The following is a 27,852-nucleotide window of genomic DNA, read 5'->3' as shown; positions in this document are numbered from 1 at the left end:
TATCAGCTAATACTTCAGTTATGTGTTTTTTATCCTTACAAGAGTTTTTAATAACTATTAGCAGGAAGCTACTTGAAAATAGGGCCTGGTTTATTCACTCTTGTAGCTCAAATACTTAGCCACTGGATCTGAAGCATAATAGGCAATAAATAAATGAGAAATGTGCATTGCTCTGAAGGGAAAAATTAAAACCGAGAGATAATATATTCGTAGATCTTCTCTGATCCTTCAAGGATAGAAATGTGGGTCAACTCTCTGGTCATCTAACCCACAGCTCTGCGTATGACAGGTGATATAATGGGCGTTTCTTAGAAGGATTTGGCAGTCCTACTTGAGCATCAACCTAGGTGATTAGGGTATTCCTCAATAATTACATTTGACTATACATTAGGCTAGAGGAAAAAACTATGTCAGCAGCTAAATCTGAATAATCAATTCCCAAGAATATGTTTTTCACATATGGCTTAAATGAAATAGTTGGATTATAAAAAGTAAAAGTGAAATTGCTTATCAAGAAGCTAAATGGAGGGAAATGGTAGATAAAAAGGATTTGTAATTTTTAACTAATAAAGGACAAATTTTAAAGAAATTATTTATTGCTATACTCTTGTTGATAAAAATATTTCTGTGCAAATAGTATTAATTGAGTACCTACTCTTTTGCCAGGCTCTGCATTGGATACTGGGGGTATATAAAAGATGACCAATAAATACGTAGTACCCAACCTCCAGGAATCTATAGTCTGGTGGGAGAGATTGATGCTCTATTAGTTAGGATTGTTTATTATTATTTATTATTGTTATTGCAGGTAACATAAACCAACTTGAGGTAGCTTAAATAAAAAAGAAACAAATTTATTAAAAGGAAAAGGGCATGAAAATGCTTCATGTCACCAGGGCAAGAGAATGGCTTGACCACAAGAAGGGACTAGATCAAAAGAATTGCCTGGACTTTGCCTCTTGCTTTTAGATCCATTTCCTTTACTCTTGTATCTGCAGATTGACTTTCTCTAAATCTCCATCCACAAGATGGGCATAAAACCCTATAAAGTTCTCCAATTTATATTTTTTTCTGTTTGGGAAAGAAGTTGTGATTAACTTGATATTTTTCAATTTGCTCTCTAAATTCCAAGGAGACAGAATAATTTTCCCATCTTGAGTCAGACTAGTTTTCCCATCTTGAATCAGACATCTACCACTTGTTCTATCAGCTAAAAAACAGGGAATAAGGTCAGTAATACAAATGTTGCTTTCTGGGAAGTGACCCATTGGAATCTTGGAGCAGTTCTCAATACAGGGCTGAGTCAAGTGGGTATTTATACCCAAAGAAGTCTACTAGAGAGGATAAAGAGCTGATTTGTACAAGTTAGTTAGTACCATGCAAAGATATGTGCAGCTTCCTATGACAGCACAAGTGATGTGAAACCATTTATTAAAGTAAAAATGGTTATATTAATGCAATCTGGTAAACAATGGTCGTTGTACAGTCAGTAGTTAAAAACATGGACTATGGTATAAGATAAACCTAAGTTTATGCCCTGGTTCTGCCACTTACCTACTGTGTGTCCTTGGTCAGGTAACTAAAGCTCTCCAAGCCTCAGTTTCTTTGTCTGTCAAATGGAGACATTACCTATTTCAGTATTTTTTGTGTATGAGCATTAAATGAGAAAATGGATATATAGTACTTCACAGTATGCCTGCTATATATTTAATGGTCAATAAATGTTAATGGTGGTTGTTATCTATCACTCAGCAATAATTTATTATGCATGTGGTATGGGGTAGGTGCTACAGGGTGAAGTGTCTCTTATCAAGGATTAGCCAGACATGCAATGTGGCTTCTGAAACATCTGGTGTTCCAGGAAGCTCTCTAGCCTAGCAGTGTCTGGCTTACTTTCTCCTCATTTCAAACTGGGTATAATTCTTTGCATTTGTCTCCTTTAAATAATACTTCCTTTCAATAGGCAGTAATCTTGTTCTGCTAAGTATAGAAGACTGTGAGAGGAAATTCAATCAAGCACTTCAGAGCTGGCTGAGGGTTAACTTGTATTAGAGTATTTTCTATTGCCATTGTACAGCCCCTAAGTTAGAGCCTGGATTTCAACTGCTCAGAAACCCTGTTGATTTCCATGATTGTTGGGCAGCTGAGCTCCCTATGTGCTGCTCAGGAACTTTACAGGTAAGGGATTATCTGATACAATCCCGTAATAGCCAAAAAAATCCAGTAGTACTACTCCCTATTGCTTCTGTACTGCATACCACAGAAAACTGGTAATATACGGTGTGCTACCAATAAACACCATACCATCACAGCCATGCAGATGTTGTTCTCAGACCCTAAATTGCTTCATTGGAACAGCAGGAGTTGTGAAAAAATTGCTAGCCTAATATCTGGGTTTCTTGAATGACTTGTAATAGTTATACCTAAATGAGGAGTTAGTCCTTCTGATATTTGACCATGTGGGCCCATTCATGTGCATTTAATTGAGGGAATTTGTTTTACATTTCTTTCCTTTCCATTTTTGTTTTCCCCTGATAGTATAAGTTATACAGGACACTTCCATAGCAATGATAACAGTTCCTTGGGAATCTGAATGTTGAAGGAAGGTGTGTGAAACAATGCAATGACTTGGTAATAGCTTTAGAAGGAGCCCTGCCATATAACTGATATCCTCATGGCTATGTTGGACCCATTAGGCATGTATAAGACAGTGCAGTTGACTTTGTAATGGTTCCTTTGGAGATGTTACATGATCAGAGGAAGTGTGTAAGTCATTGGGATTATTTTATGTGTGGGTGAGACAGTTCTGTAGTGACTCTTACAATTGAAAACAATTTTGATGATACTGAAATTTAAGCCATTATAAAGTGGATATAAGAAGCTCCTATTTTCCTTTTTAGTAGGAATTTTTAACTAGCATTATTTTAGTATGAAAGTGGTATCAGCTGACGGTTTAAAAATTAAAACAGTATAAATAAGTTTAAAGTGACAAATCCTTGCCCCACTTTAAACTTCAGGTACCACTCTGAGAGGTAGCCAGTGTTAACAGTGTGTTATGTAGTGTCATTCCTCAGATGTTCTATATATGTACAAATGGGATAACATGCTGTAGAAAGTTCAGTAACTTTTAAAATTCATGTTATATGTTGGATATTTACCCATGTTTTAAGTATAGATCTGCCTCATTCTTTTCAATGGCTATAGAGTATTTTGTTTCTGTATGCAAAAATATTTATTTAGTCAGTTCCCTGATTTTTGACATCTAGGTTTCTAGATTTCACTTTGATATTAAAAACAGTGCTGCTCTTAACATCCTTGTTCACAACTTTTTGCATAACTGTTGGATAATTACTTAGAAACAGAAATGATGGGTCAAGGATGTACTCATATATACTTAATGTTTTTTATAAATATTACCAAATTTCCCCCTTAGACAACCATTTTATCTTCCTACTAATGCGATATACTACTAATGTGCCTGTCTTCCCGTATCCTTATACTAGCAATAATAAAAAAGTGTTCTAATACCCAATCTGCTTGGTGAAACATGGTATCGTTTTGTGCTACTTTGAAATTTATTCATAAGTGAACTTGGGCATCTTTTCATATGTTAATGGATCATTTACATGTCTTGTTCTCTGAATTGCCTGTTAATATCCTTCATCCATTTTTCTATTTGAATTTTCATGTTTCTTACTAATTTTCAAGAACACTTCATGTATTAAGGGTAAAAAAACCTTGGTCACATATTATGCATTTTTCCTAGCCTGTCATTTGCCCTTTGATATAAGCTCATAAGGTGTGTGTGTGTGTCTGTGTGTCTGTGTGTGTGTGTAGATAAAGAGCTTTACATTTTTAAGTGGTCAAAGTCAACCATCCATACTATACGGCTTATGGAAGTATATGGAGATGATAGATGATAGATAGATAGGTAGATAGATAGATAGATGATAGGTACATGGAGATATAGATGTAATTGTTAACAATATTATAATGTCCCCGATTCTAAAAGTAAACTGCTTGATAATTTATTTTAATATTAAATTAGAATGTAAATATCTACATACAAATAATCTAAATGTATGGTATGCATGCATGTAGTATGTATCATGCATACATTTATATGAAAACAAACTTGAATGTACAAGAAGTTAAATACAGTATAAATAATGTAGACTTTAAAATAAATGAAAATTATTTAGGTTAGTCTTTGTAATTGATCTTGATATATTGTTTAATCACCTCTTTAGACATTGAATAGTTTGGAAGAAGCCAAAATGAGTTAATATGCTTACAGAAATAACTTATCAATAGATTTTTAAAAAAGAGTTTAGGAAATGTAAGAAACAAATGGCTAAGCTTACGTTTACTGGAAATAAAATGACAGTGCTATCATCTGAATTTGAAAATGATCCTTCAGTTGTCATACTTAGAACATATGCTTTTGTTTGTTGTTTTCTGGATTTGGGACTAGGTCATGTTAACCCATTAATATTTCCTCATACTGCCCATCTTTTAACTGTTGATAGATATTCCTGAGGTTGCTGTTAATTCTTCTGTGTGTGTGCATGTGGATGCACCTGTAAAGGGGAATGCCCACAATTTATATGCATGTAGTTGAATATATACAGAGGGTGCCAAAAAAACATATACACATTTTAGGAAAGGAAAAATCTGTATTAAAATTGTAATACTCAATATATGCTTATAACAAAAGATGAATACCAGTCATGTGGGTATATATCCTAATTGATTACTTTTTTGCAATAATAACTTTAGAGAAAAAGAAAATCACACTGCCTATTTCAGAAGCAAGTTCACTGTCCTTTAGTGAATTTTCTTGTTATAAAATTAATACTTTTGGGCCGGCCTGGTGGCTCAGGCAGTTAGAGCTCCATGCTCCTAACTCCGAAGGCTGCCGGTTCGATTCCCACATGGGCCAGTGGGCTCTCAACCACAAGGTTGCCTGTTCAACTCCTCGAGTCCCGCAAGGGATGGTGGGCTCCGCCCCCTGCAAGTAAGATTGAACATGGCACCTTGAACTGAGCTGCCTCCCAAATGGCTCAGTTGGTTGGAGTGCAGGCTCTCAACCACAAGGTGCCAGTTCGATTCCTCGACTCCCGCAAGGGATGGTGGGCTGCGCCCCCTGCAACTATGATTGAACACGGCACCTTGAGCTGAGCTGCCACTGAGCTCCCAGATGGCTGTTGGTTGGAGTGCGTCCTCTCAACCACAAGGTTGCCGGTTCGACTCCCGCAAGGGATGGTGGGCTGTGCCCCCTGCAACTAGAAAACGGCTACTGGACCTGTAGCTGAGCTGCGCCCTCCACAAATAAGACTGAAAGGACAACAACTTGACTTGGAAAAAAATCCTGGAAGTACACACTGTTCCCCAATAAAGTCCTGTTTAAAAAAAAAAAAAATTCCAAAATTCTAAAAAAGAAAAAAAAGAAAAGTAATACTTTTTATTAAAGAGATTACTACAGAAATTTGGGGAGTTACTCCAAAGCAGGAAAAAGAAAACCTCAAGATACCCCTCAAATAAAATATCAGTCACATTTTCTAGTGAATTAGCATCCTTTCTTTTTTCCCCATTCATAATGTTACTTCTTTAGTATCTATAAAACCTGAATTTCACCTGAATTAAAACATGTGTGTTCCAAGTTACCAAGTCTTAATTAAGTAATATTTTAAATATATTGGTTAAGTAGATGTAACATAACTTAATTAACTATACCCTGTTTTTGGCTATTAACATTTTTAATATTTCACTAGTATAAAAATGCTGCAACAGATATCTTTGTAGCCAAAGTTTTGGTCTGTTTCTGATTTCTTCCTTAAAATAGATTTATACAAATAAAATACTGGGTTCAATAATGTTTACATTAAGTCTCCAGATATATATTATCAAATTATTTCTGAATTCATATTTCTCCATTATTAAAACATGAGTGTGACTTTTTCAGCATGTCCTCACTGGTACTAGATAATATACTTTAAAATATTTCTGCTATTTTTTCAATAAAATGTAAAAAAAAAACTTTAAAATTACATATCATTTACTGATTCTTGAATATAACCTTTTATGTTTTTCTAATGACATTTCCTCATTTGTTAATTGAAGTGTTTTTTAAATTAATATAAAAAATCTAGAACTAATAAATTAATCCAAGAACCAATGGGAGACAATAAAATACATAACACAATAAAGAAAAGGGGAGAAGGTAAGAAATAAGCATGTCAAGGTAACTACAGATAAAGAGGAAATTGAATGACTTATAAGAGATCATTTTTTACAACCCGTTTTAGATACACATGAAAATTTGGGTGGAATGGATGATTTCATAGGAAAAATATAATGATCAAAACTGGTCTTGGAAGATAGAGAAAATGTAAACTTTCCAATTTATGTAATAGAAATAAAATGCTAAAGAACTACCCAAACATAAAAAAGTAGCAGAATAAGACAGTTTCTTAAGAAAACTCTGCTAAACCTTTAAAGAACACATCATTTTCATGCTACTAAAATGTTTTCAGAGCGTAATGAAAGTGAAAGCTTCCAAATCTTTAAAAAAATTTTTGGAAGAAAGGAAAGACTTTAGATGTAAAGCAGAAAAAGCATCCACAAAATAAATCTACAAACTAATTGTACTTGTGAATTTTTATGCAAAATTCTTAAATAAAATATTGATAAACAAGACCCAGTAATATAGTAAAAGAATAAAACACTGTAGCTAAGTGCAGTTCATACTAGGAATGCAAGGATGGTTAAGTGTTAGGAATTCTGTTACCCTAATTTACCATTGGAATACATAAATTTGGACAAGCCATATGAAAAACTGGATAGATGCTAAAAATACATTTGATAAAACCCAGGTTTTAATTTAACAAACACATAGTTTATACCCTCTGTCAGACACTATTCTAAGTATTTTAATGAATTTAGTTCTCACAATCCCTCTCACTTAGATACTAATAATATCCCCATTTACAAATGTGGAAACTGAGCACAATGAGAATAAGTAAAGTCATTTAGTGAGAAAGTGGTAAAGCCAGGATTCTATCCCAGGCAGTCTGACTCCAAATCTTTGCATTTATCCACTATATTATACTGCTGCTCATCAATTTTTGATAGAGATTCTTAAAAGTATATGTATATATAATTCCTTAGCATGAGATCATGTAAAACTCAGGTTCTATTCTAAGTGAGGAAGCACTAGAAGGATTTCTATTAGAGTCAAGAACAAAACAAGGGTGTCCACTTTCACCAACTACTTTAAACTTATTATGAAGGTAGCAACTGTCACCATAAGAAAAGAGACAGAAATAAGAGGCATAAAATTGGAAACAATGCGATAAATTATTATTTTCAGGTTATATAATTATATATCTAAAAAAATCTAAGAAAACCAAGCAATAAATTAATACAAATAATAAGAATTCAGTAAACTAATTTGGTACAATATTACCAAACCAAATTAGTAATTTTCTTCCATGCAAATCACAATCAATTAGAAAATATGTTTGAATAAATTATTACTTTTACAGTAGCAACAATATTCAAAATGCCTAGGAATAAACTAACAAAAAGAAAAAGATACACATGCATGTACATGTGCACGTGCACACACACACACACACACACACACACACACACACACACACCACAGTATAATGCTATTGAGGAACATAGAAGAAAACAAATAAGTGAAAAGCCATCTCACTATCAAAGATTTCTCCTTAAATTAATCTGTTATTTTAACATGTCTCCAATAAAAATATCAAGTGTTCTTGTAAAAATCTTGACTTCTTGGCTCTAATGCTCCAATGGATAAAAAACAAACATGTAAGAACACCTTAAAAATATTTGGAAAAAACAATGTTGAGAGAGTAAATTTGGCAGATATTAAAATACATTTCACATCATTTTAATGAACCAGTGTGGTGCTAGTATGTGAATAAAACAAGTGATAGAATGGAAGACGAAGCCTGAAAAGGGACTCAAATACAAATAGGAATATAGCATATGATAACGATGGCATTTCAAAGTAATAGGAAAAATGTGAATTGTTGAAAAGGGTGTTGAGACAATTAGGTAGTCATCTAGAAAACAGTAGGATTGGTTCTCTACCTCACTACCTATACCAAAATAAATTCTAAATGAATCAAACTTTAAATGTGAAAATAAGTCCTAGAAGAAAGTATGGGAGAATTTTTTCTAACCTTTCCCTAATTTATGAAAAGCTTTTCTAGGTAGAGCACACACACACACACACACACACACACACACACACACACACACACAAAATAGAAGCCATAAGCAAAAACATTGTCCTGCAATATTTGTAGCATCCAGAGACAAAGAGTTAATTTCTTCTTATGTAAAGAGTACTTATAGTCAATAAGGAAAAAAATCCCAACAATAAAATGAAAAAAATGGATATAGGCCATTAAAAAGGAAATAAGAATGGTTCATGAATATTTGAAAAATGTTAAGTTCACTCCTAAGAGAAATGCGTAATAGGAGTATAAGTTATGATTTGTCACCCATCACATCGGTAATAATAAAAATTTGATAATATACTTTGTTGACAAATGTGTGTGAAATATTGGTTGCAAGAGTATAAATTGATACAATCTCTATGAAAGAAAATTGGGCAATATCTAGTGAAAAATAAAGTACCTCCTTTGACTCAGCAGTTTTATTTCTCGGAATTTGTCACATAGATATTGAATGAGTTTGCAGTGATATGTCTGAGGATGTTCACAGTATCATTGTTTGAAATATCAAAAAATCAGGGCTATCAATCAAAATGTTCATCAATAGGCTACTTAAATAATTTATAGTACCGTCATGCAATGGAATACTCTCTGGCCTTACAAAGAATGTGTTATACATGGTAGGAGGAGAAATGGAATTGCTTAGGGGGAATTGCACAGCAGGATTTTAACTACTGACACTATAGTTATTTGCATATTTATTTATTTATAATATTTATTTCTTAAACTAGGAGGTGGGCGTATGTGTGTGTTTATAATATTGCTCTTTATATCCTTTTATGGATGTCTGAAATATTTTTAATGAATTTAACACAATAAAAATGAGGCAACTGTATGTATTGAAGTAGAAGAAGCTTCAACATACATCATTAAACAAAAGCCACAGGATATGAATCATTGTGTCTAGCAATGGCTATTTTGTCTGTGACCCAGAGTGAGAAATACATTTTACATGTGACCCAATTCAAAATGAATCTATGAAAATTTTAAAATTAGAAACAAAAATTTCACAAGACAATACCTATTCTTACCATGCACAACACACTCTTATGTTTTCTAGTCTATCCTACTTCATGTCTTTGTAATGTTAATTATGATTCAGTACATTTATTTCATAACCCAGTAATAGGTCACAGACTGCAGTTTAAAATCCATAATGTCCTGTAGACTTCACTTGATGTGTGATTTTTAAGGGAGCTACAAGTATATATGCTTGCATATAAATAAAATTTCTATTGAAGTAGTCACAATAAAAGGATAATTCTGAGTGCATTTGTGGAGGGGAATTAGGTGACTGTGGGACAGGGATTGCAGAGAGTTTTCCTGTGTGCTCTTTTGTACCTTTAGAACATTGTACCATGTGTAATTAAAACTTTTAATTGAACATAATTAAACAGTAAATAAAAGGAAAATGATCTCACAGAATAATGAATGCAACACATTTGCTTTCTAGACCACTTTTTTAAATAACCAATAATTGCTGCATACAGAGCTCTTTCCAGTGTTCAAAAGAAATTTAAAAAAAAAAAAAAACTTTCCTGAAAGAAAGGAACAGCACAGGATTATAAATTATTTCCTTTATGGAAATTCCCAGGTTTAGCTTTTGATTTATTTCTTTAACATAGCTTTTTTTTGGTGTAAGTTATTTCTAAAAATAAAGTGAGAAACAAACCTATTAGACCGAGTGCAATATCTTGCTTTCTACATTATTATTAAGTCACCTGCTTATTCTGATTGTCATCATGAAATTAGAGCCCCCATATGTGGAAAAGATAGTCTTTTGTTTACTGGGAAAGTGATGTTTGGAGATCAAATTTCTGTCTTACAGAGAAAGCAAGGCAAGGAAGTACTGTTATCCAGTGGACCGGCAGTTTTATGTTTCAAAGTTGTCTGACAATATTAACAGTTGTAAAAAAAAAAAAAGATAGCTGTGAATTTCAAACCTTTCACATAATATATAGCATCCTATTTTTCTTTGAAATCAAAAACGTATATTTATCATTTAACAATTTCAGCAATGTACACACAACTGTGTTTCCATGAACCAATGACTATTATGCTAAGTGGTTTCTTTTTTTTTTTTTTTTTTTTTTTTTTTTTTTTTTTTTTAATTAGTTTCAGGTGCACAAGACAAAGCAAAACTTAGACATTTATCATTTATATCCCTCACACTGTGTGAACCCCCCTCCCCCCATCCACTATCCCTCTGTACGTTCCCAAAACCTCTCACCTTCCCCTTATCCCCACCCCCCCGCCCCTCTAGCAACCCTCTGTTTTTCCTCCATGTTCTAAGTGGTTTCTTTTAAATAGCATTTCCTTATTGCATAAAGTTTATTTTTAACTTTTTGTTTTGAATTTTATGGTTACTATCTGGAAATTTGTGCTTAAATAATATTCATTAATTTTGATGTTTGCAAGTGCAAAGCAAGTTTTTTTGAGATAATTTATCTTTTCACTGTTCCTTTGCAAGTTTTTATTTGTTGAAATAATTCTGCAGCTAGTGAGATTGTGTAGCCTGCACAACTCTTCTATGCAAAGATTTAATAACTTTTCCTATGAGAACATTGGCAGCCTTGTGAAATCATCCAAAAATTTCCCTTCTAACACATGTTTTATAAGCTTGGGTTACCAGTCTTAAACAAGCACCCAAGAAAAGGAGGATAAAACTAAGAGTATATCCCATTTCTTGCCGAATTTGTGAGTTCTCTACCTACACTTTCTTTACATGGCTTCAGGGTTACCACATTCTTAGTTTGCCTCTTATCTCACACATTGTGTGTTCACCACCCAGAATCAGTCACTTCTTCTCCATCTTATTTGCTGCTTCTTACCCTTCTCTATGACCTTTAAAAGTTGGAGTATTCCCATGCTCAGCCTTTGTCCTAGAATCTTCTCTATTTACAATCATTCACTTAGTGATCTCATATGGTCTTGAGGCTTAAAACACTACTTAAAATACTGATGGATTCCAGATTTATATCTCAACCAAGACCTGTCTTCCAACATCTATTTTCAACTACTTACATGATATTTCATTTGGATATCTAATGAGTATCTTAAATTTCACTTATCAAAAATTGAACTCCTGATATTTCCTCTACCTTGAGCTTTCTCCACTTGCAGACTTGCCCATTTCAGTTGATGATGGAAATGCCATCCTAAGAGCTTGCTAAGGCCAAAAACATTGGAGTAATCCTGAAAGCTCCCTCACTCTCATGCTTTACATCTATTCTATCAGGAAACATTGTTCCTTTACTACAAATTCCACTATTACCACCCTTGTCCAGGCGACCATCATCTCGGACCTGGATTACTTCTTTTAATAGGTCTCCTTGCTTCCTAGAATGATCCGTTTAAAATGTAAACCGACTCTGCTAAAAATATTACAATGGCTTCTCATTTCGCTCTGAGTAAAATAGTTACATTGTTCTAAAATGCCCCCCCATATAGCACCCTGATACCTCTCTGTCCTCTCCTCCTACATTTCCCGTTGATGGTTCTGCTCCAACCACATTGGCATCTTTTTTTTATTCTCTAATTTTTTTTTTATTATTAAATTTATTGGGGTGACAATTGTTAGTAAAATTACATAGATTTCAGGTGTACAATTCTGTATTACATCATCTATAAATCCCATTGTGTGTTCATCACCCAGAGTCAGTTATCCTTCCATCACCATATATTCGATCCCCCTTACCCTCATCTCCCACCCCCCACCCCCCGCCCCCCTTACCCTCTGGCAACCACTAAACTATTGTCTGTGTCTATGAGTTTCTGTTTCTCATTTGTTTGTCTTGTTCTTTTGTTGTTTTGGTTTATATACCATATATCAGTGAAATCACATGGTTCTCTGCTTTTTCTGTCTGACTTGTTTCGCTCAGCATTACTCTCTCAAGATCCATCCATGTTGTCACAAATGTTCCTATATCATCTTTTCTTACTGCCGAATGGTATTCCGTTGTGTATATATACCACAACTTCTTTATCCATTCATCTATCGAAGGACATTTTGGTTGTTTCCATGTCTTGACCACAGTAAACAAAGCGGCAATGAACATTGGAGCACACGTGTCTTTATCTCTAAATGTTTTCAGATTTTTTGGGTAGATACCCAGGAGAGGGATTGCTGGGTCATATGGCAATTCTATTCGTAATTCTTTGAGGAATCTCCACTGCCTTCCATAACGGCTGCACCAGTCTGCATTCCCACCAACATTGTATGAGGGTTCCTTTTTCTCCACAGCCTCTCCAACATTTGTTACTATTTGTCTTGTTGATGATAGCCATTCTGACTGGGGTGAGGTGATATCTCATTGTGGTTTTGATTTGCATTTCTCTGATGATTAGTGATGTTGAGCATTTTTTCATATGTCTATTTGCCATTTGTATGTCCTCTTTGGAGAAATGTCTCTTCAAGTCCTCTGCCCATTTTTCAATTGGGTTGTTTGTTTATTTGTTGTTGAGTTGCATGAGTTCCTTGTATATTCTGGATACTAGCCCCTTATCGGAGGTACTGTTTGCAAAAATCTTCTCCCATTCAGTTGGTGGCCTCTTTATTTTGTCGATGGTTTCTTTTGCTGTGCAGAAGCTTTTAAGTTTCATATAGTCCCATTCGTTTATTTTAGCTTTTACTTCCATTGCCTTTGGAGTCAAGTTCATAAAATGCTCTTTGAACCCAAGGTCTATAAATTTAGTACCTATGTTTTCTTCTATGCAGTTTATTGTGTCAGGTCTTATGCTTAAGTCTTTGATCCATTTTGAATTAACTTTGGTACATGGTGACAAATAGCAGTCCAGTTTCATTCTTTTGCATGTGGCTATCCAATTCTCCCAGCACCATTTATTGAAGAGGCTGTCTTTGCTCCATTGTATGTTTTTAGATTCTTTGTCAAAAATTATCTGTCCATATTTATGTGGTTTTATTTCTGGGTTCTCAATTCTATTCCATTGGTCTATGTGTCCGTTTTTCTGCCAATACCATGCTGTTTTGATTATTGTAGCCCTGTAGTACAAGCCAAAGTCAGGAAGTGTGATACCTCCATTATTGTTCTTTTTTCTTAAGATTGCTTTGGCTATTCGTGGTCTTTTGTGGTTCCAAACAAATCTGATGATTTTTTGTTCTATTTCTTTAAAATATGCCATTGGGATTTTGATGGGGATTGCATTGAATCTGTATATTGCTTTGGGTCATATGGCCATTTTAACTATGTTGATTCTTCCAATCCATGAGCACGGAATGTCTTTCCATTTCTTTGTGTCTTCTTCAATTTCTTTCAAAAATGTCTTATAGTTTTCAGCATATAGGTCCTTCACATCCTTGGTTAAGTTTATTCCTAGGTGTTTTATTCTTTTTGCTGCAATTGCAAAAGGAATTGTTTTTTGTATTTCTTTTTCTGAGATTTCATTGTTAATATATAGGAAGGCAATAGACTTTTGTGCGTTGATTTTGTAGCCAGCAACTTTACCGTATTCGTTGATTGTTTCTAATAGCTTTTTGGTGGAGTCTTTAGGGTTTTCTATATATAGTATGATGTCATCTGCAAAGAGTGATAATTTATCTTCTTCATTCCCAATTTGGATGCCTTTTATTTCTTTCTCTTGCCTGATTGCTCTGGCAAGGACTTCCAACACTATGTTGAAAAGCAGAGGTGATAGGGACATCCCTGTCGTGTTCCTGAACGTAGAGCAAAGGGCTTCAGTTTTTCTCCATTAATTATGAGATTAGTAGAGGGCTTGTCATATATGGCCTTTATTATGTTAAGGTATTTTCCTTCTATACCCATTTCATTAAGTGTTTTAATCATAAATGCATGTTGTATCTTGTCAAATGCTTTTTCTGCATCAATTGATATAATCATATGATTTTTGTCCTTTATTTTGTTTATGTGATGTATCACATTGATGGATTTGCTGTATGTTGAACCATCCTTGTGCCCCGGGGATGAACCCCACTTGGTCGTGATGAATAATCCTTTTAATGCATTGTTGTATTCGATTTGCTAGAATTTTATTTAGGATTTTTGCATCGGTATTCATCAGACATATTGGTCTGTAGTTTTCTTTTATTGTGCTGTCCTTACCAGGTTTTGGTATCAGGGTGATGTTGGCCTCATAGAATGAGTTAGGGCGTACTGTCTCTTCTTCAATTTTTTGGAAGAGTTTGAGCAGGATTGGTATTAGATCCTCTTTGAAGGTTTGGTAGAATTCACTAGTGAAGCCATCTGGTCCCGGACTTTTGCTTTTGGGAAGGTTTTGGAGGACTGATTCAATTTCGTTACTGGTGATCCGTCTGTTTAGATTTTCCAGTTCTTCATGGTTCAGCCTTGGAAGGCTATATGTTTCTAAGAACTTGTCCATTTCTTCTAGGTTGTTGAATTTGGTGGCATATAGTCCTTCATAGTATTCTTGGATGATCCTTTGTATTTCTGTGGTGTCCGTGATAACTTCCCCTTTTATGTTTCTCATTTTGTTAATCAGTGTCTTCTCTCTTTTTATCTTAGTAAGTCAAGCCAAGGGTTTGTCAATTTTGTTAATCTTTTCAAAGAACCAGCTCTTTGTCACAGTAATTTTTTCTATTGTCTTTTTGTTCTGTATTTCATTTAGTTCTGCTCTAATTTTTGTTATTTCCTTTCTTCTGCTGACCTTGGGTTTTACTTGTTCTTCTTCAACTAAAAAAATATATATCAGCATGCTTCTGCCTTACAGACTTTGCTCTACCTGATTCATTTGCTTGGAACTCTCTTCCTGCAGATATTGCATGCTTAACTCTCACACCTCCTCGAATCTTGTTCAGATGTCACCCTCTCAGTGAGGCCTACTATGACCCATATTATATCAAACTGCAACTTTCACACCCAACCTCATACTACCAATACCTTTACTCTGTTCTAACGTTCTTTTTTTCATAGCATATATTATCTTCTATATAATTTACATATATACTGTTATTATTGTTTTTTATTAGTTTCAGGTGTACAAAACAATGTAATAGTTAGACATTTACATCCCTCACAAAATGATAACCCCCTCCCCCAATCTACCACCCCCCTGACATCGTACTATATAGCTGTTACAATACCATTGACTCTATTCTCTATGCTGTACTCCACATCCTGTGACTATATATATATATATATATATATATATATATATATATATATTAAGTTATATTTTACTTTCAGTATTATTCAGATTCAGCTTCAGCTTCAGGTGTACAGTGCAGTGGTCAGGCACCTACACTGTCCATGAAATGGTCTCCCGAATAAGACAAGTATCCATCAAATACCCTGCCATATCTTTACATTATTGATTATACTCCCCAAACTGTCTTTTGTATCCCCATGGCAATATTGTGGTTACCAATTTGTGCTTTCTAATCCCCTCACCTTCTCCCTCATCCCCACCCCTCTCCCGTCTAGCAACCTGAGACTGTTTCTGATTAGTTTGTTCATTTATTCTATTGTTTAGATTCCACCTATATCCACATATAAATGAGATCGTATGGTATTTGTCTTTCTCTGTCTGCCATTTCATTTAGCATAATGTTCTCTAGGTCCATCCATATCATTGCAAATGTTAAGATTTCATTCTTCTTTATGGCCAAATAATACTCCATGGTATAAATGTACCACAGTTTCCTAATCCAGTCATCTACCGATGGGCATTTCAGTTGTTTCCATGTCTTGGCTATTGTGAATAGTGCTGCAATAAATATAGGGGTGAATATATATTTATTTGAATTAGCGTTTTGGATTTCTTTGGATAGATGCCTAAGAGTGGAATTGCTGAGTCATAAGGTAGTTCCATTTCCAGTTTTTTGAGATATCTCCATACTGATTTCCATAGTGACTGCAAAAATCTACAATCCCACCAACAGTGCACGAGGGTTCCCTTTCTTCCACATCCTCGCCAGCACTTCTTGTTTGTTGATTTATTGATGATAGCCATTCTGAATGGGGTGAGGTGGTATCTCATTGTGGTTTTCATTATTATTGTTTATTGTCTTTCCCCCCATCAGAATTTTAAGTTCCACAAGGTCTCAGATCCTATTCTGTTTTGTTCACTGAAGTAATTAAAGCTCCTAGAAGAGTTTCAAACAGTTAGTCAGTATTCAACAAATGTTGTTGAATAGTAAACAAATACAGATATGTAATTCTTAGTATACATTTTTTTTCACTGTGTCTTTACACAGCACTTAATAAATGTTTTTGATTGATTTAAACTATTGTTTCTTGCACAATTGATTTTTTTTTTTTTTTAGGGCTTTGTCTATATGTGTAAACCAATTTGGTTTCTGAATGACTTGGTCAGTCAGCTCAAATAGAGTCAGTAGTTTTTAAACCCCTACATTAATGTGTAACTAGTACCTTGTTTTGTACACCTGAAACTAATTAAAATAAATTTTTAAAAAATAACATAAAAAATAGTTGAATCATTCACACCTATTTTCTGGTTCCTTGGATATATTTAGTTTCAGTTTGTAATTACTGTATTGGCTTTTACAGGTAAAATATTCAAGCTAATTTGTGCATGGAAAAACAGCTGTGATTGATATGCCAAATCAATACATGTAGACATATCCATATTCAATCACAATTAGACTGCAAGTCAAATGAGTATTGGAGAACTTTATAGTCTGCATAGTTCACTTTAAGACTAAGAAATAGCAAATAGCAACTGATTGGGGGGTGATAAATAAATAAATAAGCATACATGTATCATTTTGAGTGTTTGATAAAAATAAGCAAGTCTCATTATGGGTTTTAGTTGCATTTCTCTGATGATTAGTGATGTTGAACATTTTTTCATATGTCTATTTGCCATTTGTATGTCCACTTTGGAGAAATGTCTCTCCAGGTCCTCTGCCCATTTTTCAATTGGGTTGTTTGTTTTTTTGTTGTTGAGTTGCATGAGTTCCTTGTATATTTTGGATATTAACCCCTTATTGGAGGTGTTGTTCACAAAAATCTTCTCCCATTCTGTTGGTTGCCTCTTTATTTTGCCGATGAGCTATCACCTCACACTAGTTAGAATGGCTATCATCAACAAGACAAGTAATAACAAATGTTGGAGAGGCTGTAGAGAAAAAGGAACCCTCATACACTGTTGGTGGGGAATGCAGATTGGTGCAGCCACTATGGAAGGCAGTGTAGAGGTTTCTCCAAAAATTATGAATAGAATTACCATGTGACCCATCAATTCCTCTCCTGGGTATCTACCCCAAAAATATGAAAAAAATTATCTGTAAGGATATATGTGCTCCGATATGTCCATTCCTGCTTTATTTATGGTGTCCAAGACATGGAAACAACCAAAGTGTCCTTTGATAGATTATTGGATAAAGAAGATGTGGTATATGTACATAATGGAATATTATTCTGCTATAAGAAAAGATGAAATAGTGCCATTGCAACAACATAGATGGATCTTGAGATTATAATGCTAAGCGAAATAAACCAGACAGAAAATGTAGAGAACCATATGATTCAACTGATATGTGGTCTATAAACCTGAAAACAACAAAGGAACAAGACAAACAAATGAAGAAATGAAAACTCATTGACACAGACAATAATTTAGAGGTTACCAAAGGCTAAGGGGGAAGGAAGGTGGTAGATGAGGGTAAAAGGGATCAAATATATGGTGAGGGAAGGAGAACTGACTCTGGGTGGTGAACACACAATGTGATATATAGATGATATATTATATAATTGCACACCTGAAACCTATGTAACTTTACTAACAATTGTCACCCCAATAAACTTTAATTAAAAAAAAAAGAAAAAGAGATATGGCATCACTTATAGGTGGTGACATAAAATGTGGGGAAAAAAAGCAAGTCAATAAAAATTCTCAAATTATCATGATTCATTTAAGACATTGCCTACATTGGTATGTTGTATGACTGAATTTTCTGATCATTCCAGTAGTAACTATTAAACATTTTGTTTATGAAGACAAAACCACATTTTATCAAGTAATGCATTAGTTGATTTTTTTAAAAAAGGCATTCCAATTAAAATTGATCAATCAATTCATTCAAAATTGTCAAGAAATATGAGTCTAAGGACAGTCAAGTCTAAAGTAAAATTAAAAGAAAGTGTAAGAAGATAGTAAATGAGATATTACTAATCCCGACTTATGTCAGAGTTTGAGGAAATGTCTGTAAAAATTGAAAAAAGAGTGGGAAATGAAAGTTTAACATTTCAGTCTTGAACAAATCATAAACCCATCAACTCTTGACATTTTCACCAGTCCTTCTGTATTTACTGGTGTCAAAACAATGACATAACTGATACTGAGGTACCTCAGGAAGGAAAAACGAGTCAAAACAAAAGAAAACAACCACAGAAAGGAAAGAAAGGAAAGGAAACAGATAATGGTAGTTCCATGGATTAAGTACTTAAATAAATTTTTTTAACTTGAATTATTTTAACCTTTGGCTGCTTTCATTTTAGTCTTGGATCTCTAGGATAATGTATTAATTTGTATAATTTGCATAGGGAGCAGTAAGGATATAGAAAGTAATTTTATCTTTTCTCTCAAGTGTAGTTTTGTCCCTAAATTCTGTCCTTTGTATATCAAACTAATACTGTAATTTTTATCAGCATCAGCACAAGGTTTCTCAAGATGTTTCTGTTTTACTTCTCTTTTCTGAGCTGCTGCCTAGAGCTACAATCCTCCTGAGTCTGCTAAATTGGACAATCATTTGGAACTTTTTTAATCATGTTCTCCTAAAAACCATAATTTTATATAAAGAAATTAGCCCAAAGTAAATCTCAGTAGAAAAGTAGTTTTCTGTAATAGTAGCTTGCCCCCAAAGAGGTTGGTCTTTACCCACAAGAACTAGTAAGAATAATTTGGGCACATATTCTTGTAACTTATTCCTTGGGCCTGTGAGACTTAAAATAAAGAAATATCTTGCTTTCCAACAAGTTAGGTTTCAGTTGTTCCAGATTGAATTAGTGTAAATAAAATAGAAAAAGTGCCCTAGCAAATCAATACTGCATTGGTAGTAAACTGGAAAATACTGACAAATTATCCTTTTAGGCCCTAGCGAGGTTTAATCTAAACATCGTTTTCTCTTGACAGTATGAGACAGAAGTGGGTAATTTATTACACAGTCCTGATATGGATGAGAAAATACTGCTGCTTGTTCTTCACTATTCTGGCTCCTTCCCTCTCCATGCAAGTTCAATGTTTGTTTTGCTCCAAAAAAATGTTCTCCAATAATATGTTTACACTAGGTCTTGTAACTTTAATGCACAGCACTGCTGCCTTATCATGTTACATCTGAGAACTTGCTAGATTGTTTAAGTGTGTAGATTTTAAAGTGCTCTGTTGAGCACATGATTTTAAAGCACATTCCTAAAGCTTTATATGCAAATAATTTCATAATTTTACTTGCTGTGTGAGATCAGTATAGAAAGTAATGTTTTAGAAAATCAGGTTCCACTATACTGCAAATAATTACTCTGCCCCCAAATTCATGATTTTCGTAATTTGTGAATTTTGCTTGTTGGGTATATTTAAGGTGCACCTACTTCTAGTGCAATTTAAACTTAATACCCTTTTACAGGAAAGGGAAAATTTGCAGTTTTTGAAGTAAAAAAGTATTTAGTGTTGATTATTTCTAATTTCTTAAGATTTTTAATTGTTTTATCCTGTAACTCTTTCTCTATGTGATTGGTGTGAAGTATGAAATATGCAAAATGTGTGGTAGAAAATTTAGGGCAACAATTTGTTCATCTTTTTTTGTTGTTGTTGTTAAATAAATTAGTTGTGTTAAATGTCACATTTTCTGACATAGATATAATAAAATAACATTTTTAATTAACCCAAGAGGGATACGGACATAAGAAAACCAAATACTTGCTCCAGTAAAGACCATTTCTCAATATACTGCATTATGAACAAATTTTAATTAATGGTTATATTTATCCTATGTATTTTTCAAAACTTAAAGTCTTCTTATATTGACATTACACCTCAACAGAGATTATTAGAGTAATAAAGAAATGAACCTCAAATTTTTTACATATTTTGGGAAATATGTATATATATATATACATATATTAGTACTAACTATATATATGTGTGTATATATATATATATATATATATGTGTGTGTGTGTGTGTGTGTGTGTGTGTGTGTGTGTACTAAATGTTTTCCTACATAATGTGCCCAATACCAAATTGAAGCCTTAATATGTTTAATTGCTCATCTAGACTCCATAAATACTTAAATTCCCAGTTACCTCTAGCCAAAAAAATAAGTTAAAAATGGTGTACATATTTATAAAAGAGGTAATTTTAATAAGAAATTGAGTTAAATTTAGTTTTATTGATTCAAAATGGAAATGAATTTCATCTAGAAAACGTTTTCTAAAATAGAAAAATGTATTATGCATATATGATTGGGCTATTAAATATAAATATTGCAATCTTAATCTGCTATAGACCGAGCCATTGTGACCATATAGCCCTACTATGTAATTAGTCGCATGCTGCATATACAAGTGAATTAAAAAGAAATAAGAATCAATTTATTGCTTTACTTCAGATATTACATGAAGCATTGTTACCATTTTGTGAGATCTTTGAAATTTTAAAACATTTTTAAATTCCCTCTGGGAGCAAGGCACTGTTATAGAATTGAGATGAGGAGTGGGAGAGAAGATAAGGATTAAAAACAAATGTGGTCACAGATCTTTTGCTTATCAGCTTTGACCTAATGGTGCTTATAAAATTGGCATTACTTTTGGCATTATTAGCCTATTTCTATACAACTGGGCTAATTGACCAGAATTAGATTAATATTTTTTCCCGATTATCAAGACAGCCAATCATCATGGGTTTGATTGGATCACTGTATGTTCGATCCAATTCATTAGTTAACATTACTGAAATAAGCCACACTAGGAGAAACTCAAATGCAAGTCAGTAGGCAAGTGACAAGTAGTTGAAAACTTCTATAAGAGAAAGCTCATGAAATGATTTCTACAGGTCATTATTTTTATCCAGAATTGATTCAGTGAATATAGTCATTTGAAAGGTCTGAAAGGTACTAGTAGAAAAAATTATTTTTCAGATTTAAAGTGAAAACATATGTTAGCATTTATTAATTTATTTATTCAACAAGCATTTGTCAATCACTACCGTGTGCAAAAGACTGGGGACCTAGAAATGAATAGACATTTTCCCTAATCTTGAGAAGTTCACACTTAGTGGGCAGAGTGAGGGAGTAGATAAAGAAATAATTATGGTGTGATGTAGTAGGTTTTATAATAAATATGTAAGTGCAGAATGCATGTGATGAATGTCTAGAGAAGGAAATAAACTGGAGAAATCTGGGAAGGCTTCACATAGAAAGTGATATTTCAAGTACAAATACAAATTAAGCAGGCAGAAAAAGAAAGGAAGGTCATTTTGGGCAGAGTGAACAGTACGTGTATGAACTCAGATCCATTAAAGGGCATGGCATATTTTAGAGACTGTAAGAAATTGAGTCCAGCTAAGTGATAGCATGCTAACAGTCAGATAAAGATGATATTTAAAGATAATTTGGGGCAGTTTGCAAGAGCTTCATATTCCATGCTGAAGAGTTTGAGTATTTTTCTCCTGAAAAGATGGAACCACCAATTTATTTGTCAATGTTATAAGATTTGTACTTTAGAAAGACAAATCTTATGGCATTGCAAAACTTGGATTGGAATTCATTCACAAATTCAACAATATTTATTGAACACCAACTATCTGTCAAACAAGTTGTGGAAATAAAAAGACAAATAAATCACAGTGTCTGCCCTAGAAAACTCAGACTGGTAGAAAAACAGATATGCAAACAATTACAATTTAAAATAGTATGTCCTATATTTTAACTATGTGCAACATACAATGAGAACACAAAGGAAAGAGTGCCTAAGTTATCTTAAGGAAGTCAGATAAAGCTTTATAGAGCATGTGACAATTGAGCTAAGACTTAACGGATAAGTAGTAATTTGTCACACTGGCAGAGAAGAAAAACATTTTGGCATAAGGACAACCTTGAGGTGACTTACGTTTTTAGAATGGCAGAGTGAGGTTGATCCTTCCCTTTCTCTTCTCTGAAATTACTCAAATACAACAAGGAGAATAACTTTATGTGTGAAGCATAATGAATGGATAAAGATTGCCAAGTGCCATAATGATCAAGGAGTATAGGAAGATGCCTAGAAATGACAAGTTTTTAGACAAGGCAGAGGATATAAGGTGTGATAAAAAAAAATACAGTGAATGTTTAAATTAAAAAAAAAAATGATTGCAGTAAAAGACACATTGCCATTAATCCCCCTCAACATACTTCCCCTTGCTTCCAACGCACTTATTCCATCATTATTGCCACTTTCTGAAGCAGTTCTGGAAGTCTTCTTTCATGAGTGTCTTTAGTTGCACTGTCATGGCTGCCTCGATGTTCTGAATTGATTCAGAACATCTATGTTTCATGGTCATTTTGACTTTGGGGAAGAGCCAGAAGTCATATGGTGCCAGATCAGGTGAATAGGGTGGATGAAGACACCATAATGTTTTATTTGACAGAAATTGCCATATACTAGAAGCTATGTGTGACAGTGTGTTGTCATGATGGAGGATGATTTATGGCACACTTTAAAACACACCTTCTCTCAACCATAGTTCACACCCGAATGACTGCACCGAACAAGTTGAAACTTGTCATGCATTGTAATTAAGGTTCCACGCACTGCTTCCCATATTGAAGATCCCTGTCTTTCCGTTGGATGGCACTCGGCAGCAGCATTCACTGTTTGTTTGTTTTTTTATCTCACCTCATACTTTCCCAAAGTAATAAGCTCAAACTGTAAAATAAACCAACAGTCTTTTATTTAGAAAAATAGGAGTAGGATCTACAGACTGTTGGTGGAAGCTTCCATAGACCAAAGTGAGTTCAAGTCTGAACAAGGAAACACATACGTGTACATACATCACTTTTGCAGTAATCATTTTGAGGAATAATAGAGGAGAGAGACCTATAGCTTCCAATATTCAGTGATGGTAGATAAATGAAAGCTAAAATAGTGTCCTCTCTCTCTCTCTCTCTCTCTCTCTCTCTCTCTCTCTCTCTCTCTCTCTCTCTCCCTCACACACACACACACACACACACACACACACACACACACACACAATATCCAAAGGAGCTTCACTCTGAACCACGGAGAATTCTTGTTAGTCAGGAATACTATGTGGCCTGTCCCCTACATGAACCTACTACTAATAGCTGGTCTAGGAAGAACTAACCTCATTCAAAGACGAGTAATAGTCTAAATGGAACGAGAACATAATCAATGCAAAGAACTGACAAAAAAAATATAAATGAATATGAAAAACAAATGATAGATAAGTATTTACCAGACAAATGTTGTCCCCAGCAGAAAAAAAAAAAAATTGGAGCAAAACATATTGCTATGGTCTTTTACCTCGTTGCATCCAAGAGAGCAAGATGGGTCACCAGCAGCTCTACTGATGCCATCCATGAAAATTTGGCTCAGGTTCTCATTCTTGCTACATCTGCTCAAACCAGCATGCTCTGATCCGGAAATAATGGCATCAATATTTTTGGACAGTGTTCCTGTCAGTAGGCGAAGGATATAATCTTCATTAAGTTGGACTAAGTCAACTTCCACAAATGAGTCATTGAAGATATTTACCTTATTGCAAAAACAATCCTAGCTTTGTACATAGAATAAAATGTATTTCAATCACAAATGTTTTAATGTGAATGTCATAGTCATGTGATTATAGAAACCTCTTTAAAATTAAAACACAAACAAACATATTACCACGAAAGGACATAGTATAAGAAACAACAGAAAGGAATAAAATTTGAGACAGTGGAGATCAGGAAAGTAACAAAAGAGCAAGAAAAATAATCATGGTCATAAAGCAAACCTTGGAAGCAGCACTGTGGAGAACAGATACTGCCGAATATACAGTAAGACATGAAGAACAGAACAGAGAAAAGCAAAGGAAATTAATGGAATAAACAAATAGTTTTTTCTTTTACTTGACCCATAAATAGTTTTAAAGAGAGAAGGAAAACTAATTCTATGAGATAGGAAAAAGAGATCCAAATCTAAGTGCAAATGTTATTCCCAAAGTAGATAACCAAACAAAATAAACAAACAAAAAATATGTACAAAGATATAATTCAAGAAAACATTCTAGATATTAAATGACTTGAATTCTTAGATTGAAAAAGCACAACATATTCCAGGAAAAGTGTTAAAAGAATGATCAAACTGAAACACATCCTGGCAAAGTGAATGTAGTTCAAGAATATTTAGCACATCCAGGAAAAACAATTAAGAATCCATAAGGCAGCCCTGAAACTACTTCACAATAGCCTCCAAAACTAGAAGACAGTGAATCAGTGCCTACAAAGTACTTGGAGTTAAAAATAGAACTCATGAAATGTGAGACAAGAAAGGTGTCTAGATTGGTGCAGTCACTCTGGAAGGCAGTGTGGAGGTTCCTCAAATGACCCAGCAATTCCTCTCTTGGGTATCTACCCCCAAAATCTGAAAACATTTGTCTGTAAAGATATGTGTGCTCTGATGTTGATTGCAGCTTTATTTATGATGGCCAAGACATGGAATCAACCAAAGCATCCTTCAATAGATGATTGGATAAAGAAGTTCTGGTATATATACACAATGGAATACTATTGTGCCCTAAGAAAAGATGAAATAGTACCATTTGTGACAACATGGATGGATCTTGAGAGTATTATGCTTAGCAAAATAAGTCAGACAGAAAAAGTAGAGAACCATATGATTTCACTGATATGTGGTCTATAAAACTGAAAACAACAAAGGAACAAGACAAACAAATGAAGAAACAAAAACTCATAGACACAGACAATACTTTAATGGTTACCATAGGGGAAGGGGGGAAGGGAGTGGGAGATGAGGGTAAGGGGGATCAAATATATGGTGATGGAAGGAGAACTGACTCTGGGTGGTGCACACACAATGTGATGTATAGATGATGTATTACAGAATTGTACACCTGAAGTCTTGTAACTTTACTAACAATAGTCACCCCAATAAACTGTACTAAATAAAAAAGAAAAAAAAATTAGATTTTAAAAATTAAGTGTCATTATGATTGCCAAAATATATAAGGAAGGAGCTTCCCGATGCTAGTAATGTGTGTGTCGGAGGAAAGGGTACAGAGTATACACTTCTTAACCATTTGTTAAATTGTAAATGTAGGTCTTTTACGTTTTTCTCTAGGTTTATTTTTCAAAATAAAAATGTTAATTTTAAAAAGGGGCAATGACTTCAGATATTGTAAAAAAAAAAAAAGGTATGTAGGGCACAAAATTTCAGGTAGCACCCAATCTCAGGTGCCAACACTATGCTTACGCAAGAGTACCTTCTTAAATTCTGTGTTAGGAGCCTCAGTTGCCATTCCCTAATACCAACTATAAACATGAATAAATAAAAAATATATAATATTTTATAAATCTGTAACTACAAAGATAATCATTAGTAGGTACTAGTAGAACTGAAAAACAGAATGCAAAATTTCCACATTAGCAGAAGAAACATGCTCACATAATACACACAACAGAGAAAATGTATGCCATATCAAAGAAGAGAAAAGAAGCAATAAAATATGTCAAAAACATGAAATGTGACATAATGAAACACAAAAAGCAATCATATTAATAATCGTTAACGAGCTAAACACATTGTGACAAAAACGTATAGTTTTCCTCAATGTCTGTTACGTGCTTCTTACTTAATAACGAGCCTACAAATGTCAGTTGAGCATCTGGCCACCAGAATAGACAAACTTTAATTTTCCAGGGGTTCTTACATCTAGATTTGGTCATGTGGTTAAGTTGTGACCTAAAGAATAGAAGAAGAAAGGATATGTACAACTTCTAGGAAATATTTTTAAAGACCATGGGTATTTGTCTTACCTCTTCTTTTCTCCCTTCCGTTAGCTGGAATACGTATGAATGGTGCTATCTCAGTCATTTTGGGTCACAGATGGAAACTATGTGTTGATGATTTCAGAACAATAAAATGGAAGGAACCTGAGTCATTAATGATTTAATGACTGTGAAACTGCCATACCAATCCTGAACTACCTATTCATATATTCACGTGAGAGAAATAATCTTTTATTTTGTTTAAGAAACAAATTTCTGTCATTTCAAGCTGTACTTAATCCTTATTAATATACTCATCTACTAAAAGAAATAAATTTTCAGATTGTATCACAAAACATACTATATATCTGGTAGGCAGAATTCTTAGATGACCCCTATGATCTCTACTCCCTGATGTTACTATTGAATCATGCCAGTTTACATGGCAAAATAAATTTTGTGGATGTAATTAAGGTTACTAATCAGTTGACTTTAAGATTGGGAGATTGCCCAAGTGGGCCTGACCTAATTGCATGAGTTCATTAAAAGCATAGAGTAGCTGGTAATAGAAGGAAAAGTGAGAGAATTCTGAAGAGTGAGAGGGATGTGATGTGAAGAAGGTTCTCTGTTGCTGAGATCAGGAAGCTGTGGGGCAAAGATCTGAGAGTGATCTCTAGTTGCTGAGAGTGGTACTTGGCCAACAGAGAGCAATGAAATGGGAGACCTCAATCCTACAGCCACAAGGAATTGAATTCTTCTAATAAAATAAATGATCTTGGACAAGGAACCTGAGTCCCAGCTGAGAATGCAACCTAGTCTACATTTGGATTTCAGCCCTGCACAATTACCTGCTATTGTCCCTATTTTCTAGACCTTGAACTATAAAGCTGTCTTACATTTTCCTATTGTATTTTTTTTTCTGGGCTCTGAACCCTAAAGATCCATCCCTTATAGCTACTAAGTTTTATGTATTATACTTTTGAAATGCCAGCCATATCTATCCCCAGTCTTCTCTCCACAACAACCAAGCTAGTCCAGGCCTTTATGATCTTGTGACTGAATGACTTTTACAGCATCATGGTGAATTTTCCCAAAACACATTCACTTGCCCATTCATGTCCTATTCTATATTAAATTTATGTTGTTTAACTCAGTTTTTATCACATCATTTCTTTATTCTAAAATTTAATTTTATTTCCTAATTTTTCTTATAACAAGTTTAAACTTCCCTTCTGGTATTTAAAATTATCCATAATCTTTTGACATTTAAAATAATCCATAATCTGACTCCTCTTAATCTCTACAATTTAGTTTATCTAAAGTGAAAATTCTGTTATAGTCAGTTCTGTGTCTTCTTGACCTTGCTTAGGTTGTTCTACTCAGAATACGCTCAAATCTTTTCTATACTTAGCCATATCCTATCCCCTGTTCAAAATGTATGTCGTATATATGGGGTCATCAGTAATCTGCTTGCTATGTATTCCAACCCATATTGACCTTTTCTTAACTCTTGCAGTACTCATACGAGTATTTTGTAGTATCTCTATTTTCTTAACTCCATGATATCTATATTATCTGTCATTGTTCTTTTTATGTGCATGTGTATACATGTATTTTCCTATCTCTCCTTCTAGT

At 34.0% G+C, this 27,852-nt stretch overlaps 1 protein-coding gene and 1 pseudogene across 8 annotated transcripts in view; both read left to right on the top strand.

Annotated features, from left to right (window-relative positions):
• Positions 1–27,852, top strand: part of TENM1 (teneurin transmembrane protein 1) — a 1,194,370-nt gene that overhangs the window by 464,371 nt on the left and 702,147 nt on the right. The gene's annotated exons all lie outside the window — the stretch shown is intronic.
• Positions 20,779–27,441, top strand: LOC148754672 (small ribosomal subunit protein uS14 pseudogene; annotated as a pseudogene).

Source organism: Rhinolophus sinicus, chromosome 18, assembly GCF_057876585.1.
Source record: "Rhinolophus sinicus isolate RSI-liver-muscle chromosome 18, RSI-T2T, whole genome shotgun sequence".
Lineage (NCBI taxonomy): Eukaryota > Metazoa > Chordata > Mammalia > Chiroptera > Rhinolophidae > Rhinolophus > Rhinolophus sinicus.
Note: the sequence above shows the minus strand (reverse complement) of the source record. Positions and strands in the feature narration are given on the sequence as shown.